This window comes from Rattus norvegicus, chromosome X (assembly GCF_021556685.1).
Source record: "Rattus norvegicus strain SHRSP/BbbUtx chromosome X, alternate assembly SHRSP_T2T, whole genome shotgun sequence".
Classification (NCBI taxonomy): domain Eukaryota; kingdom Metazoa; phylum Chordata; class Mammalia; order Rodentia; family Muridae; genus Rattus; species Rattus norvegicus.
Window position 1 is genome coordinate 104686882 of NC_141554.1, and position 14000 is coordinate 104700881.

Sequence of the window (14000 nt, forward strand, 5' to 3'; positions counted from 1 at the left end):
ACAAATCCAGCCCTACAAAAGATAATAAATGGAAAACTCCAAAATAGGTAACAAAACTACACTCTAGAAGAAGCAAGAAAGTAATCTTCTTGCAACAAACACAAAAGAAGGTAATTACACCTCTAACAACAAAAATATTTGCAAAGCATACAATGGACATCAAAAAATAATAGTGGAAGACTTCAAAACACCACTCTCAGCAATAGACAGATTATAGAAACTAAAACTAATGAGAGACAAAGAAAAACTCTCAGAAGTTATGAACCAAATGGATTTAACGATATCTATAGAACATTTCATCCTAAAGCAAAAGAATATAGCTTCTACTCAGCTCCTCGTGCTACCTTCTCCAAAAATGGCCATATAATCAGTCACAAAAAGCCAGAACAGAGACAAGAATTTCAAAATAATCCCATGTATCCAATGAGAACACCAGGGACTAAGCCTGGTCTTCAATAACAAAAACAAACAAACAAACAAACAAACAAACAAAAAACCAGAAAGCCCACATACACATGGAAGTTGAACACAATCTACTCAATTATAACTTGGTTGAGGAAGAAATAAAGAAATAAATTAAATATGGTTTAGAACTTAATGAAAACAAAGGCACAACCTATCCAAATTTATAGGACACAATGAAAGCAATACTAACAGGAAAACTCATAGCTCTCAGTGCCTTCAAATAGAAACAGGAGAGAGAATATACTAGCAGCTTGACAGCACACCTGAAAGCTACAGAACCAAAAGAAGCAAATGCTCCCAAGAGGAGTAGAAGATAGGAAATAATCAAACTTGGGGCTGAAATCAACCAAGTAGAAACAAAAAATACAATACAATGAATCAACAAAAGTAGGAGCTGCTGTTTTGAAAAAAAAATCAACAAGATAGATAAGCCAGACTAACCAGAGGACACAGAGAGAGTATCCAAAATAACAAAATCTGAAATTAAATGGGAGTCATAACAACAGAATCTGGGGAAATTTTTAAACAAAATTATCTGATCCTACTACAAAATCCTATATTCAACAAAACTGGAAAATATGGATGAAAATGTACAAATTTCTAGACAGGTATCAGGTACCAAAGTGAAATCATGTTCAGATAAATCATCTAAATAGTCCCATAACTCCTGCAGAAATAAAAGCAGTTATTATATCAATCCCAACCAAAAAAAGCCCAGGACCAGGCAGGTTTAGTGCAGAATTCTATCAGACCTTCATAGAAAAGCTAATATACCAATACTGTTCAAAATATTCCACAAAATAGAAACAGAAGGAGCACTACCCAATTTCTTCTATGAAGCTACAATTACACTTATACCTAAACCATATAAAGACCAAACAAAGAGAACCTCAGACCAATTTTCCTTATGAATATGGACATAAAAATACTCAATAAAGCTCTTGCAAACTGATTCCAAGAACACATCAAAATGATCACCCCCCCTATGATCAAGTAGGCTTCATCCCAGGGATGCAGGGATGGTTCAATATACAGAAATCCATCAATATAATCCACTATATAAACAAACTTAAAAAAGAAAAGTAATCATCTCATGCTTAGAAAGCATTTGACAGAATTCAATAACCCTTCATGTTAAAAGTTAAAAGTCTTGAAACTATCTGGAATTCTAGGCCCAGACATAAACATAGTAAAAGCCATATACAGCAAACCAGTAGCTAACATCAAACTAAATGGAGAGAAACTTGAAGCAATCCCACTAAAATCAGGCACTAGACAAGGCTGCACACTCTCTCCCTATTATTAAATATAGTACTGTAAATCCTAGCCAGAGGAATCAGACAAAAACAGGAGTTCAACGGAATTCAAATTGGAAAGGAGAACGTCAAAATATCACTAGTTGCAGATGATATGATAGTACACTTGAGTGACCCCAAAAGTTACACCAGATAACTACTGAGCCTGAAAAACAATTTCAGCTAGTAGATGTATATAAAATTAACTCAAACAACTCAGTAGCCTTCTTTTACTCAAGGGATGAACAGGATGAGAAAGAAATTAGGGAAATTACACTCGTTTCAATAGTCACAAATCACATAAAATACCTCAGTGTGACCCAAACCAAGTAAGTATAAGATCTGTATGACAAGAACTTCAAATCTCTGAAGAAAGAAATTGAAGAATAACTCAGTAGATGGAAGGAGCTCCCATGCTCATGGATCGGCAGGATTAATATTGTGAAAATTGCCTTCCTGCAAAAAGCAATCCAATCAATGCAATCCTCATAAAAATTCCAATTCAATTCTTCATAGAGTTAGAAAGAGCAATTGGCAAATTGATTCGGAATAACAAAAAACCAGGATAGTGAACACTATCCTCAACCATAAAAGAACTTCTGGGGAAATCGCCATCCCTGACCTCAACCTGTATAATAGAGCAATGTTGATAAAACTGTATCGTATTGGTACAGGCATAGAAAGGTAGATAAATGGAATAGAATTGAAGATGCAGAAATGAGCCCACACACCTATGGTCACTTTATCTTTGACAAGGAAGCTAAAACCATACAGTGAAAAAAAGATAGCATTTTTAACAAATGGTCCTGGTTCAACTGGAGTTCAGCATGTAGAAGAATGCAAACCCATCTATTATTATCACCCTGTATAAAACTCAAGTCCAAGTGGATCAAGAACCTCCACATAAAACAAGATGCACTCAAATTAATAGAAAAAAAGTGGGGAAAAACCTCAAACACATGGGAACTGGGGAACATTTCCTGAACACAACATCAATGGCTTATGCTCTAAGATCAAGAATTGACAAATAGAACCTCATAAAATTGCAAAGCGTCTATAAGGCAAAGGACAACTGTCATGAGGACAAAATGGCAAGCAACAGATTTGGAAAAGATCTTTAACAGTTTTATATCCCATAGAGGGCTAATGTCCAATATATACAAAGAACTGAAGAAGTTAGACTCCAGAGAACCTAATAACCCTATTAAAAATGAGGTATAAATCTAAACAAAGAATTCTCAGCTGAGGAATATGTAATGGCTGAGAATTACCTAAAGAAACGTTCAACATCCTTAGTCATCAAGGAAACACAAATCAAACAATCCTGAGATTCCATCTTCTACCAGTCAGAATGGGTAAGATCAAAAACTCAGGTGACAAAAGATGCTGCTGAGGATGAGAACAGGAACACTCCTCCATTGTTGGTGGTATTACAAGCTTGTACAGCTACTCCGTTAATCAGTCTGGAGGTTCCTCAGAAAATTAGACATTGCATTACCTGAGGACCCAGCTATACCACTCCTGGGCATATACCTGAATGATCCCTCAACATACAGCAAAGACACGTGCTCCACTATGTTGATAGCAGCCTTATTTATAATAGCCTGAAGCTGGAAATAACACAGATGTCCTTCAACAATGAATGGATACAGAAAATATGGTACATCTACACAGTGAAGTACTATTCAGCTATGAAAAACAATGACTTCATGAATTTCATAGGCAAATGAATTGAATTAGAAAATATCATCCTGAGTGAGGTAACACAATAAAAAATAAACACACATGGTATGTGCTCACTGATAAGTGGATATTAGCCCAAAAGCATGGATTACCCAAGATACAATACACAAAGCCCATGAAGCTCAAGAAGAAGGACAACCAAAGATTGGATTCTTCAGTCCTTCTTAGAGGGTGGAACAAAAGTATTCATAGGAGGGGATATGGAGACAAAGCTTAGAACAGAGAATGAAGGAATGGCCATTTGGAGTCTTCCTCACCTGGGGATCCAGCCAATATACATACAGCCACCAAAGCCAGACAATATTGCTGATACCAAGAAGTGCATGCTGACAGGAGCCTGATATAACTGTCTCCTGAGAGTCCCTGCCATAGCATGACAAATACAGAGGGGAATGCTAGCAGCCAACCATTGAACTGAGAACTGGGTACCCATTGGAAGAGTTAGAGAAACGATTGAAGGAGGTTCAGGGGCTTCCAATCCCATAAAAACAACAAGATCGGCCAACCAGAGCTCCCAGGGACTTAACCACCACCCAGTGATTATACACTGACAGACCCATGACTCCAGCTGCATATGTAGTAGAGTATGGCCTTGTTTTTCACCAATGGGAGGAGAAGCCCTTGCTTCTGCCAAAGCTGGACCCCCTAGTGTAGTGCAATATCAGGGCAGGGAGGTGGGAATGAGTGCATGGGTGGGTAGGGGAACACCCTTATAGAAGAAGGAGGAGGGAGATGGGATAGGGTGTTTATGGATGTGAAACCAGGAAAGGCGATAATATTTGGAATGTAAGTTAAAAAAATATCCATTAAACTTTTTAAAAGAAAATTAAGCAGCAGCAAAGTAGAAAGAAACTTTGGGTCATTCCACATATCAGGTGCTGTTAACTTAGCGTACAATGGCGCCCTAAGAGGAAAGTTTGGTGAGGCAATTGGTAAGGCATGACTGAGACATAGCAGTAACTTTAATAATCAAGAACATTTGTCTGTCTCCCAAATAACATTAAATGCCTATTATTTATTATGATGTGTTAAAGGATTATTGATTCAGGGTGACTTTACCTTTCTTGTTACCATGAGCATATGTAACATCTGGTGTTGTCTATGCTTGGATGGTGACATCCTAGAAGCTGCATAACATCCCAAAACTGAATTAGATGTTGTATATCTATATATACAAATTATTATTTGTATCCATTGATTTTGTGTGATTTTGCACCACAACATTGACATCTACAGAATTCATGCACAAGAACCTTGCAAATTTGCCCCAAAACTCATAATATTTTAAGGCAGTTCAGAATTTTGTGTGGGACCACATTTATACCTATCCTGGGTCACATCCAGCTTTTGGGCTACCGGTTGGACAACCATAAATAAGACCATAACAAAGATCATTTAAGAGTCAGTCAAAGTGGGGTTGGGGATTTAGCTCAGTGGTAGAGAGCTTGCTTAGCAAGCGCAAGGCCCTTGGTTTGGTCCCCAGCCCCGGAAAAAAAAAAAAAAGAGTCAGTCAAAGTAAGTGAAATTAGTAGTATTTAGTCTTTGAATAAGCTCAATCACATTTTGTTTTTTTTTTTTTTATTAACTTGAGTATTTCTTATATACATTTCGAGTGTTATTCCCTTTCCCGGTTTCCGGGCAAACATCCCCCTCCCCCCTCCCCTTCCTTATGGGTGTTCCCGTCCCCACCCTCCCCCCATTGCCGCCCTCCCCCCATAGACTAGTTCACTGGGGGTTCAGTCTTAGCAGGACCCAGGGCTTCCCCTTCCACTGGTGCTCTTACTAGGATATTCATTGCTACCTATGGGGTCAGAGTCCAGGGTCAGTCCATGTATAGTCTTTAGGTAGTGGCTTAGTCCCTGGAAGCTCTGGTTGCTTGGCATTGTTGTACATATGGGGTCTCGAGCCCCTTTAAGCTCTTCCAGTTCTTTCTCTGATTCCTTCAACAGGGGACCTATTCTCAGTTCAGTGGTTTGCTGCTGGCATTCGCCTCTGTATTTGCTGTATTTTGGCTGTGTCTCTCAGGAGCGATCTACATCCGGCTCCTGTCGGTCTGCACTTCTTTGCTTCATCCATCTTGTCTAATTGGGTGGCTGTATATGTATGGGCCACATGTGGGGCAGGCTCTGAATGGGTGTTCCTTCAATCTCTGTTTTAATCTTTGCCTCTCCCTTCCCTGCCAAGGGTATTCTTTTTCCTCATTTAAAGAAGGAGTGAAGCATTCAGTTTTTGATCATCCGTCTTGAGTTTCGTTTGTTCTAGGGATCTAGGGTAATTCAAGCATTTGGGCTAATAGCCACTTATCAATGAGTGCATACCATGTATGTCTTTCTGTGATTGGGTTAGCTCACTCAGGATGATATTTTCCAGTTCCAACCATTTGCCTATGAATTTCATAAACTCGTTGTTTTTGATAGCTGAGTAATATTCCATTGTGTAGATGTACCACATTTTCTGTATCCATTCCTCTGTTGAAGGGCATCTGGGTTCTTTCCAGTTTCTGACTATTATAAATAAGGCTGCGATGAACATAGTGGAGCACGTGTCTCTTTTATATGTTGAGGCATCTTTTGGGTATATGCCCAAGAGAGGTATAGCTGGACCTCAGGCAGTTCAATGTCCAATTTTCTGAGGAACCTCCAGACTGATTTCCAGAATGGTTTTACCAGTCTGCAATCCCACCAACAATGGAGGAGTGTTCCTCTTTCTCCACATCCTCGCCAGCATATGCTGTCACCTGAGTTTTTGATCTTAGCCATTCTCACTGGTGTGAGGTGAAATCTCAGGGTTGTTTTGATTTGCATTTCCCTTATGACTAAAGATGTTGAACATTTCTTTAGGTGTTTCTCAGCCATTCGGCATTCCTCAGCTGTGAATTCTTTGTTTAGCTCTGAACCCCATTTTTTAATAGGGTTATTTGTTTCCCTGCGGTCTAACTTCTTGAGTTCTTTGTATATTTTGGATATAAGGCCTCTATCTGTTGTAGGATTGGTAAAGATCTTTTCCCAATCCGTTGGTTGCCGTTTTGTCCTAACCACAGTGTCCTTTGCCTTACAGAAGCTTTGCAGTTTTATGAGATCCCATTTGTCGATTCTTGATCTTAGACCATAAGCCATTGGTGTTTTGTTCAGGAAATTTTTTCCAGTGCCCATGTGTTCCAGATGCTTCCCTAGTTTTTCTTCTATTAGATTGAGTGTGTCTGGTTTGATGTGGAGGTCCTTGATCCACTTGAACTTAAGCTTTGTACAGGGTGATAAGCATGGATCGATTTGCATTCTTCTACATGTTGCCCTCCAGTTGAACCAGCACCATTTGCTGAAAATGCTATCTTTTTTCCATTGGATGGTTTTGGCTCCTTTGTCAAAAATCAAGTGACCATAGGTGTGTGGGTTCATTTCTGGGTCTTCAATTCTATGCCATTGGTCTATCTGTCTGTCTCTGTACCAATACCATGCAGTTTTTATCACTATTGCTCTGTAATACTGCTAGAGTTCAGGGATAGTGATTCCCCCTGAAGTCCTTTTATTGTTGAGGATAGCTTTAGCTATCCTGGGTTTTTTGTTATTCCAGATGAATTTGCAAATTGTTCTGTCTAACTCTTTGAAGAATTGGATTGGTATTTTGATGGGGATTGCATTGAATCTGTAGATTGCTTTTGGTAAAATGGCCATTTTTACTATATTAATCCTGCCAATCCATGAGCATGGGAGATCTTTCCATCTTCTGAGGTCTTCTTCAATTTCTTTCCTCAGTGTCTTGAAGTTCTTATTGCACAGATCTTTTACTTGCTTGGTTAAAGTCACACCGAGGTACTTTATATTATTTGGGTCTATTATGAAGGGTGTTGTTTCCCTAATTTCTTTCTCGGCTTGTTTCTCTTTTGTATAGAGGAAGGCAACTGATTTATTTGAGTTAATTTTATACCCAGCCACTTTGCTGAAGTTGTTTATCAGCTTTAGTAGTTCTCTGGTGGAACTTTTGGGATCACTTAAATATACTATCATGTCATCTGCAAATAGTGATATTTTGACCTCTTCTTTTCCGATCTGTATCCCTTTGATCTCCTTTTGTTGTCTGATTGCTCTGGCTAGAACTTCAAGAACTATATTGAATAAGTAGGGAGAGAGTGGGCAGCCTTGTCTAGTCCCTGATTTTAGTGGGATTGCTTCAAGTTTCTCTCCATTTAGTTTAATGTTAGCAACTGGTTTGCTGTATATGGCTTTTACTATGTTTAGGTATGGGCCTTGAATTCCTATTCTTTCCAGGACTTTTATCATGAAGGGGTGTTGAATTTTGTCAAATGCTTTCTCAGCATCTAATGAAATGATCATGTGGTTCCGTTCTTTCAGTTTGTTTATATAATGGATCACGTTGATGGTTTTCCGTATATTAAACCATCCCTGCATGCCTGGGATGAAGCCTACTTGATCATGGTGGATGATTGTTTTGATGTGCTCTTGAATTCGGTTTGCCAGAATTTTATTGAGTATTTTTGCGTCGATATTCATAAGGGAAATTGGTCTGAAGTTCTCTTTCTTTGTTGTGTCTTTGTGTGGTTTAGGTATAAGAGTAATTGTGGCTTCGTAGAAGGAATTCGGTAGGGCTCCATCTGTTTCAATTTTGTGGAATAGTTTGGATAATATTGGTATGAGGTCTTCTATGAAGGTTTGATAGAATTATGCACTAAACCTGTCTGGACCTGGGCTCTTTTTGGTTGGGAGACCTTTAATGACTGCTTCTATTTCCTTAGGAGTTATGGGGTTGTTTAACTGGTTTATCTGTTCCTGATTTAACTTCGATACCTGGTATCTGTCTAGGAAATTGTCCATTTCCTGAAGATTTTCCCGTTTTGTTGAATATAGGTTTTTATAGTAAGATCTGATGATTTTTTGAATTTCCTCTGAATCTGTAGTTATGTCTCCCTTTTCATTTCTGATTTTGTTAATTTGGACGCACTCTCTGTGTCCTCTCGTTAGTCTGGCTAAGTGTTTATCTATCTTGTTGATTTTCTCAAAGAACCAACTTTTGGTTCTGTTGATTCTTTCTATGGTCCTTTTTGTTTCTACTTGGTTGATTTCAGCTCTGAGTTTGATTATTTCCTGCCTTCTACTCCTCCTGGGTGTCTTTGCTTCTTTTTGTTCTAGAGCTTTTAGGTGTGCTGTCAAGCTGCTGACATATGCTCTTTCCTGTTTCTTTCTGCAGGCACTCAGCGCTATGAGTTTTCCTCTTAGCACAGCTTTCATTGTGTCCCATAAGTTTGAGTATGTTGTATCTTCATTTTCATTAAATTCTAAAAAGTTTTTAATTTCTTTCTTTATTTCTTCCTTGACCAGGTTATCATTGAGTAGAGCATTGTTCAATTTCCACGTATATGTGGGCATTCTTCCCTTATTGTTATTGAAGACCAGTTTTAGGCCGTGGTGGTCCGATAGCACGCATGGGATTATTTCTATCTTTCTGTACCTGTTGAGGCCCGTTTTTTGACCAATTATATGGTCAATTTTGGAGAAAGTACCATGAGGAGCTGAGAAGAAGGTATATCCTTTTGCTTTAGGATAGAATGTTCTATAAATATCCGTTAAGTCCATTTGCCTCATGACTTCTCTTAGTCTGTCGACATCACTGTTTAATTTCTGTTTCCATGATCTGTCCATTGATGAGAGTGGGGTGTTGAAATCTCCCACTATTATTGTGTGAGGTGCAATGTGTGTTTTGAGCTTTAGTAAGGTTTTTTTTACGTATGTAGGTGCCCTTGTATTTGGGGCATAGATATTTAGGATTGAGAGTTCATCTTGGTGGATTTTTCCTTTGATGAATATGAAGTGTCCTTCCTTATCTTTTTTGATGACTTTTAGTTGGAAATTGATTTTATTTGATATTAGAATGGCTACTCCAGCTTGCTTCTTCTGACCATTTGCTTGGAAAGTTGTTTTCCAGCCTTTCACTCTGAGGTAGTGTCTGTCTTTGTCTCTGAGGTGTGTTTCCTGTAGGCAGCAGAATGCAGGGTCCTCGTTGCGTATCCAGTTTGTTAATCTATGTCTTTTTATTGGGGAGTTGAGGCCATTGATATTGAGAGATATTAAGGAATAGTGATTATTGCTTCCCATTATATTCATATTTGGATGTGAGGTTATGTTTATGTGCTTTCATTCTCTTTGTTTTGTTGCCAAGACGATTAGTTTCTTGCTTCTTCTAGGGTATAGCTTGCCTCCGTATGTTGGGCTTTACCATTTATTATCCTTTGTAGTGCTGGATTTGTAGAAAGACATTGTGTAAATTTGGTTTTGTCATGGAATATCTTGGTTTCTCCATCAATGTTAATTGAGAGTTTTGCTGGATACAGTAACCTGGGCTGGCATTTGTGTTCTCTTAGGGTCTGTATGACATCAGTCCAGGATCTTCTGGCCTTCATAGTTTCTGGCGAGAAGTCTGGTGTGATTCTGATAGGTCTCCCTTTATATGTTACTTGACCTTTTTCCCTTACTGCTTTTAATATTCTTTCTTTATTTTGTGTGTTTGGTGTTTTGACAATTATGTGACGGGAGGTGTTTCTTTTCTGCTCCAATCTATTTGGAGTTCTGTAGGCTTCTTGTATGTCTATGGGTATCTCTTTTTTTAGGTTAGGGAAGTTTTCTTCTATGATTTTGTTGAACATATTTACTGGTCCTTTGAGCTGGGAGTCTTCACTCTCTTCTATACCTATTATCCTTAGGTTTGATCTTCTCATTGAGTCCTGGATTTCCTGTATGTTTTGGACCAGTAGCTTTTTCCGCTTTACATTATCTTTGACAGTTGAGTCAATGATTTCTATGGAATCTTCTGCTCCTGAGATTCTCTCTTCCATCTCTTGAATTCTGTTGGTGAAGCTAGTATCTACAGCTCCTTGTCTCTTCTTTTGGTTTTCTATATCCAGGGTTGTTTCCATGTATTCTTTATTGATTGCTTCTATTTCCATTTTTAATTCCTTCAACTGTTTGATTGTGTTTTCCTGGAATTCTTTCAGGGATTTTTGCGATTCCTCTCTGTAGGCTTCTACTTGTTTATTAATGTTTTCCTGTGTTTCCCTAAGTGTGTTCATGTCTTTCTTGAAGTCCTCCAGCATCATGATCAAATATGATTTTGAAACTAGATCTTGCTTTTCTGGTGTGTTTGGATATTCCATGTTTGTTTTGGTGGGAGAATTGGGCTCCGATGATGGCATGTAGTCTTGGTTTCTGTTGCTTGGGTTCCTGCGCTTGCCTCTCGCCATCAGATTATCTCTAGTGTTACGTTGTTCTGCTATTTCTGACAGTGGCTAGACTGTCCTATAAGCCTGTGTGTCAGGAGTGCTGTAGACCTGTTTTCCTCTCTTTCAGTCAGTTATGGGGACAGAGTGTTCTGCTTTCCGGCGTGTAGTTTTTCCTCTCTACAGGTTTTCAGCTGTTCCTGTGGGCCTGTGTCTTGAGTTCACCAGGCAGCTTTCTTGCAGCAGAAAATTTGGTCTTACCTGTGGTCCTGAGGCTCAAGTTCGCTCGTGGGGTGCTGCCCAGGGGCTCTCTGCAGCGGCAGCAACCAGGAAGACCTGTGCCGCCCCTTCCGGGAGCTTCAGTGCACCAGGGTTCCAGATGGTCTTTGGCTTTTTCCTCTGGCGTCCGAGATGTGTGTGCAGGGAGCAGTCTCTTCTGGTTTCCCAGGCGTGTCTGCCTCTCTGAAGGTTTAGCTCTCCCTCCCACGGGATTTGGGTGCAGAGAACTGTTTATCCGGTCTGTTTCTTTCAGGTTCTGGTGGTGTCTCAGGCAGGTGTCCTGCCGCTCCTGGGCCCTCCCCTACGGGAGCCCAGAGGCCTTATACAGTTTCCTCTTGGGCCAGGGATGTGGGCAGGGGTGAGCAGTGTTGGTGGTCTCTTCCGCTCTGCAGCCTCAGGAGTGCCCACCTGACCAGGCGGTTGGGTCTCTCTCTCACCGGGTCTGGGCCACATTTTGTTTTTAAACAAACATCATAACAGTAATGTTGTTCAAGTTCTAGAAAGTGATTGTAGGAAGTAAAGCAAAGCCACAAATTTACACATGACATAATGAGATCCCCAATAACAGCATTGTGGTGGTTTGAATAGGCTTGGTCCTAAAAATAACACTATTACGAGGTGTGGACTTGTTGGAGTAGATGGTGCCTAGTTGGAGAAAGTGTGGACAATGAGACCCTCCTACTAACCACATGGCCTTGAGATGAACTTGTAAGGCTATGTGCTTCTCCTGCACCATGCCGGCATGGATGCTGCCATGCTTCCATCTTGATGATAATGGACTGAACCTCGGAACCTGTAAGCCCCAATTTCATGATATTCAAGAGTTGCATTGGTCATAGTGTCTGTTCACAGCAGGAAAACCCTAAGACAAGTAATAATATTGAGAATAATCGAAACAATATAAGAGAAAAATGTAAGGGAGAAGAAAGTAGAATTTTCCAACCTAGAGAGAAAAATGAAAAATAAAAAGCTGAAATCAACAAAACTGACATTCCTGTACCTAATAAGAGCAACAAAGTATTGAGATACACAGGTATTGTCTGAAAAAATAACTCTAGACAAGGAGTTCAAAACTTCCATCTCTCCTACCAGCCAGTGAAGTTATATAGAAGACACTTTCCTCAACACTCCCTAATTGTTCACCTAAAAACAATAAATAACTGCTTGATGACCTATGATTTTCTTTCCTCATCTATCATTCTATGGCTCCAAGTTTTTCGTTAAGCAGATGTGGAGTTCACAATTTAAGCTCTTAGCTCCTTGTCCAAAGAGAACGGGAAAATCATTTCCATGGAGTAATGGGTAAGACAGAAAATGTTTCTGCCACTTAAAGAAAATTGTGCATAAACATGAGAATGATCACACCTCATTATTGAGTCACTGATTATTCATTTCCCAGATTATCTATGACCTCCACTTCTCCTCTTCCTGTCTGCCAGGCTTTCTGGCATGCCTTTGTTCATTAACATTTGAAGTTCAGGTTGAGACAGGAAGGAGGGAAGGGCAAGCATTACATTTTTCTGTCTATTCACAACTCTTTTTCGTTTAAGTTTATGTAAGAGGTAAAACAGTATACTTCTATCATATGAGTTAGGCCCATTCTTACAAGTAACATGATACTCAAATACAGTAAATTAATCATAAGTAGTAAAAATAGCAGGAAAGTGAATCTTTCAGTATTATTTTAATTATATTTATTTTATTTTTATCTGTGTTTTGATTGCATGTATATCTGTGCATCACATACATGCTTTGTACCCTTGCAGGTAAGAATAGAGTAACAGATCCCCTGGGACTGGAGTTACACAGGGTTTTGAATCAGCATGTAAGTGTTAGGGATCAAACATAGATCCTTTGGGAAATGAATGTAAACCTCTGATCTACCTCTCCTGCCGCAAAACTGAGCTTTTAAAGCAATGAATTTTTAAAACAATAGAAAGAAGAAACAAAGTTAACTTACAAAATAATTTAATTTTTTAGTTGGAAAACAGTGTTCAATCAAATATAATTTCCAGAGGCAGGTTGTGCTAAGCTTAAAAATATTTAGACTATTATGACTTTTGTAACACTCTCATGTCCAATGACCTATGTGGTCCAATGCTTAGAAGGAAATTCTTAGGTCTCCTAAGGAGGGACAACTTGGTAGGAGTCATGAGAGTTTCTGTACTTCCCAGGAAACAACCCTTTCTCCTTAGAAAGCACAAGTGAACTTATTAAAAGGGGACAGGATAGACATTCATCAGTGCAACATATAAACAATGTCATTCAGAAGTAGACAGATAGGTCTGACTCTTTAGAGAAAAACAAAAAGGAAAAACTATATAAGGATTCTGGATTTAGGGTATTAAAACTAACACATGGATTCTAGACATGAAACAATAAACTATTTTATGAATTGTGGAGTTTTGCATATTAAAAATTTTGGGGTGCTTTTTAGTTGGCATCATCTATCAAAATATTCTTATACACTTAGCAATCATGTGAAAATTATTATTGCTACTCAATGACAGTTTAAGTAGATGGGCCAAAGATTACATATGAGGATGTTTTGGGTATTGTGGAAGGTGCAATATCATTGGATCAATTCTACAAACTTTATAACATCCATTGTATCAAGTTCTTGCACCTCATATTAATAACATTAATAGTGAGCTTGTACTTTGGGAACTGCTATTTGTAATTTATAGATAAAAAATATAGCTTGGAAAATTAATTAACTTGACACACAACTTATTAACTGTGAAACCAGAATTTTAACTTTAATTCCCAAATGCAAGATCCAATTCCAATACTTTAATGTTCATGTGAATTATATATTTTCTTCTCAGAAAAAAAAACAATCGAATTATTCACTGGGCTAAGACTATCTGGAGAAACCACATCAAGTCATATTTTGGTTCATGGTTTCAGAGGTTTGGGTTATAGTTAGCTGACTCCATTGCTTTTAGACTTGTGGAAAGGCAAAGACATGATGAAAAAGTAGCCAGTAAAGG